The sequence below is a fragment of the Salvia splendens genome, chromosome 3, assembly GCF_004379255.2.
Source record: "Salvia splendens isolate huo1 chromosome 3, SspV2, whole genome shotgun sequence".
In the NCBI taxonomy this organism is placed as follows: Eukaryota; Viridiplantae; Streptophyta; class Magnoliopsida; order Lamiales; family Lamiaceae; genus Salvia; species Salvia splendens.
The window spans coordinates 5,731,886-5,736,890 of NC_056034.1; the positions used below are offsets into that span (position 1 = coordinate 5,731,886).

The window sequence follows — 5,005 nt, forward strand, 5'->3', positions numbered from 1 at the left end:
GATAGAAGAGTTCTTGGACCAGACTCGGTGGAAGAAATGATTGAGATTGTTCGACAAATTCGTGAGAGGATCAAGGAAGCTCAGGATCGACAGAAATCATATGCTGATGTTCGAAGAACCGATCTCCAATTTGAGGCAGGAGATAAAGTTTTTCTAAAGGTAGCCCCGTCAAAAGGAATAACTCGGTTCGGTGTGAAAGGCAAGTTGAGACCACGATTTATTGGACCTTATGAGATTCTTGACAGAGTGGGTACCGTAGCGTATAGATTGGCGCTACCACCAAGCTTTGGGAGAGTACACAACGTTTTCCATGTGTCACAATTGAGAAAGTATGTATTCGACCATAACCACATAATTCATCAAGAGGAGATGATGATTTTAAATCCGAATTTGAGTTACGAAGAAAAGCCCGAAGCCATTCTAGATCGGAAAGTGCAAGAGTTGAGAAATAAGTCTATTGCTTCGGTGAAGGTTCGGTGGAGAAAACATGGCATTGAGGAAGCTACGTGGGAATTGGAAGACAAGATGAGGGAGAAGTACCCAGAATTATTTGAATGATCTAAGCAAATTTCGGGACGAAATTTTTGTGAAGATGGGTAGATTGTAATACCCGTTTTTTTTTCTTCTATCTTTTTAAGTTAAGATTTTGTTTTAAGAACGAGCGAGTGATAGACCTTGAATAAAATACCGTGTTGTTTCGATTGGTTGTGAATGCTTGAATTATTGTTGATTAATTGTATGGTGTAAGTTGTCGACGAGTTCGACATGAGAGTCGTCGATGGGAAAATTTGGGCGTTCGTTTACAATGTACTTGGAATAACACCAAAGTACTAAATTAATAAAACACCACAATTTAATCAATGTACTAAAATTATATATTTTTGGGCCTATCACTTTTGTCTATTTTTTTAGCCCATTTATCCTTATTCAATTGGGCTATTTTTAATATAGCCATTTATTCCTAATTCCTATTTCATTCCTGCAGCCAACATAAATCTCTTCCTCTAAACCCTCCTACACGTTTTCTTTATTCACCAAAACCTCTACTCCTAAAATCTCTCCACCACTCCTTAAAAATCTCCAACCAAATACTCTATTAACTCCATTTATACATCTCCTCCCACAATCTCAACAAACCGTCTGGAGGAGAAACCCAAAGAGTTGTTATCTTTTCAATACCTTCTCTTCTGCAAGTTCTGCTTCTTCCGTGAAGGTATATCCACTATTTTTTTTCTGAATCATCTGCATCCCATCCCATGATTTAGTTTTACATAATCACACACTGGAATAAATCCCTATTGAAATTCTTGAAAAACTTGTTGAATGCAACACTCTTGTTAACTCAGAATTGTTCCTGCCATTGCAAGCAATCAATTCTGCCTTTTATCTCATTAAATCTTAATTCTTGATAACCCATTTGTCTGCCCATATAATATTTGAAATCAAATAATTAGAGATGAAAGCTTTGTTTAAATAGATAGGGAAAAGGGGATGAAACTTACAAGTTGTGAGGGGCGGAGCTACTCGGCGACGGTAGGCCGCGGCGGCAGTGTTTTGACAGAAGCTGCCGCACTGATCTGGCGGCGGCGAGTTCTATCAATGGCGAGGAGAGATCGAGGGGGAGAAAGATGTCAGCTTTGTGCTTCTAATTTTGGGGATTTGTTGTTCCTAAATTGAGACACCAAAATTTGAGAGATGGTTTGTGAATTTTAGAAGAATAATATAGATTGGGGGGGGGGGGCGTGAGTTTTACAGTTTTACAGAGGCAGAGAGTGAAAATTTGAGATAGAGAGAGAGACATAGGGTTGCTGTGTTTGAAAGGAGAAGGGAGAGAGATACGTTGATGATGGAAGAGAGTATACTGTAGTTCTTTTGTTTAATGGCTTGGGCCATTTAATTCACTTACAAATTTTGGGCCCCTAACTAAATCTTTTTTTTGTTTTAATTGGTTGAGGCACCACTAACTATATTATTTGATGGCCCAATTAGTTTTAGTGTATAATAGTTTTAAAGTGGGGATTTGATATTAATATATATACATATACATGTTTTGTGAGGGAGTATATTATGTATTTTATGTTCCTCTATTTACTTGCATATGATCTGTTTTGGTCAGTAGATGATTGCTACGAGATTCTTTTTATTTTGAGCTATGTTAAGCTAATGCCAACGGATGGAAATATAATTCCGGGGATGTTGTTTTGTTTGATTGATAAATCTGATTGATTATATGAGGTTTTGGTAGAAAGAATAAATGAATAATGTGAGCGCGCACACACTTAGGATGCATGCATTGTTAAGCTTATTTTGCAAAGTCTAATTTTACACATCATGTTATTTCTAAAAGGGTGAACTTGTGCACGTTGTTGCGGTTTGGAACAGAAAGTGATTAAGGAGTAAGCTTTTGAGGTGGGCTTTCTTTTTAATAAGGACTATGTCCTAAATATATTTTGATGTGAAAAGGAGGTAAAAATGTTTGTCTTGCCATGTTTTGTGTTTTGAATGAACCTATCTGAAGTGGCTATGCCATGTATGTTTAATCGAATTGGGTCCTAGTAGGGCCGCAAACCCTGCTCGGACTAGTGTACACCCCGTAGATCGTGTGTTATCTCTTTGGAGTTGGCCGGTCTAGTGACTTGGTTCGTGGCCACGTTCCTTGTCATGTATGTTCAGATATGGTGATGGTGAATGTGGATGGAAAATGGTTGGCCGACCGAACTTGTGAAATATATGTTTTGGTGTACTTGGGTTTCTTTTAATTAAAACCCCCAAGGTCACTTGATTATGGCTTGACAAACTCTGTTTTGGCATGTGTCCACTGAGTGCATCAAGTACTCAGCCCTGCATATTGTTTTTCTTAATGTGCAGATTGAGCGGCGATGGGCGTGGAGGATGTTGAGCAGAGTTCATGGATTGTTCTGTCATGATTAATAATGTTGGATTTGTCGTGTCTTCATACTCGGCATTTTCCGTGTCTTGAACGCTTCCGCTATGAGTACTTTTCTTTAGAATTGTTTATTCTCGTTTGAAAATTGTTTATTGTCCATTCTTTATTCACTTAGAGCTGGTATTATTGTTAGGATAATATTATGACGTTTTAAAAGTTAATTCAATTATTAAATTTTTGGTCAAATGTGTATGTTTTTCCCATTTCTTCCCCGCTTCTTTAATCCTCCCCTAGTCGCGATTAACCGTATTTTCTATCCTTAGAAAATGCGGGCGTGACAGAAAGAGAACAATGGTTTCTGATGACTGGTTTAAAATATGAAGACCTAAACTAGTTGTAAAGATAGGGGTGAAAGTTCTTGTTGATGCCATTGAGAAAATGAACTCAAAACAAATAGCTGCTCTGGACGTATTTTGGAGGACATTGGCAACATTTCCAATTGGTGCAGCTATGTTTTGGATATGCTACAGCACATGATAGCTGGAAACTCAAGAACAAATCCACACCATTCACTGGACCCATCACTTTCCTATTGGCGAGTTTTCTATTTTAAGCACTCCTTTATAGTGAAGTAAAAACATGCTTAGAGTGATGTTTCTTTGAGTTTTTGCTATAGTGATGTATTTTGTTAACATCAGTGAAGTGAAATCATGCTTAGAGTGATGTATTTTTATCATCACAGTGTAGTGAAGTATATAGAGCATATAGTGACCTATTATATGCTTATAGTGAAGTATATTATTGATCTGTTTTTGCAGGCTTGTTACGTAGATAGGGTTGTCTACCGTACGAGGTTGGTGGTTAGAAGATTCTCTACTGTCCGGAACTGGACAACATCACTTCTTAAGGAGAGAGGTGAGATGGAATTCAATAATGGAGGTATCATTGGCAGAGGAAACATAGAAAGTATTATCGACCCGGTCTCCATTGAAGCTATATACGTCAACAAGAATTCAATCACTGTCACTGCCTCTGTCCCTTCCACTACCACTGGAAATACTCTGCCAATAGCTGAAGCTCCTTCCACTAGAAACATTCTCCAAGTAGTCGAAGCTCCTTCCACTGGAAATACTCCACCAGTAGCCGGAGCCCCTTCAACTGATGAAGCCCCCCTTCAACTGATGAAACTCCTTCGTATGATGAAATCAAAAATTCAATAAGGGAGGCTGCAGCTGCTATTACAAAAATGATGAAGTATATGAAAGATGCTCCAGCAAGTAGCAATGACGCCAATTGCTTCAAAGTTGCAGCCATAAATGCACTAAAGATGGTGAGTGTGGAGGTTGATCAAGGAGACCAAGCTGTGTCAAATCCAATTGACAACATGACACAAGCTATGGAAGAGGATCAAGAAGATGATCCAGAATGGATTGATCTCATGGAAAAAATGAGGGAAGCCCATGATGAAAAGTGCAAATTAATGTCTGAAGGCACATCAATTTTACCTGAGATTAACTTGGGAAAGAAACTAGTAAGTTGAAGAGTTTGAACAGAAACCATGGATATTGTAAATAATTTGATTGTGGTCTGCAGTGTTTTAACACTTGACATTTGATTGAGAGTGAACTAAAAACAGTTTGTATGATGTTGTGTACTAATTAATAATATTTTTTTTTACTTTTTTGAGTTTTTATTCTTATGATACATTACACTTCACTATTTGCATGAGACAAATGAATTTTGTGAAGATGTAACTAAAGCATCATCACAAAACACACAGTTGAAGGTATAAAAACATACTTATAGTGATGTGTTCTAGTGTCAGATTGATGTTTCATTGATTTTTTGCTATAGTGATGTAATTTGTTAACATCAGCGAAGTGAAAGCATGGCTATAGTGATGTGTTCCATCGTCAGATTGATGTTTCTGTGATTCTTTGCTATAGTGATGTATTTTGTTAACATCAGTGAAGTGAAATCATGGCTATAGTGATGTGTTCCAGGGTCAGGTTGATGTTTCTGTGATTTTTTGCTATAGTGATGTATTTTGTTAACATCAGTGAAGTGAAATCATGACTATAGTGATGTGTTCCAGGGTCAGGTTGATGTTTCTATGAT

At 37.6% G+C, this 5,005-nt stretch overlaps 1 long non-coding RNA gene across 1 annotated transcript; it reads right to left on the reverse strand.

Moving 5' to 3' along the window:
- Window positions 1-799: 799 nt before the first annotated feature.
- LOC121794564 lies at window positions 800-2,341 on the reverse strand. Its single transcript, XR_006049313.1, has 2 exons — window positions 1,503-2,341; window positions 800-1,421 (listed from the first exon to the last, which is right to left on the reverse strand). It is a non-coding gene; the product is annotated as an uncharacterized LOC121794564 (long non-coding RNA).
- Window positions 2,342-5,005: the final 2,664 nt, after the last annotated feature.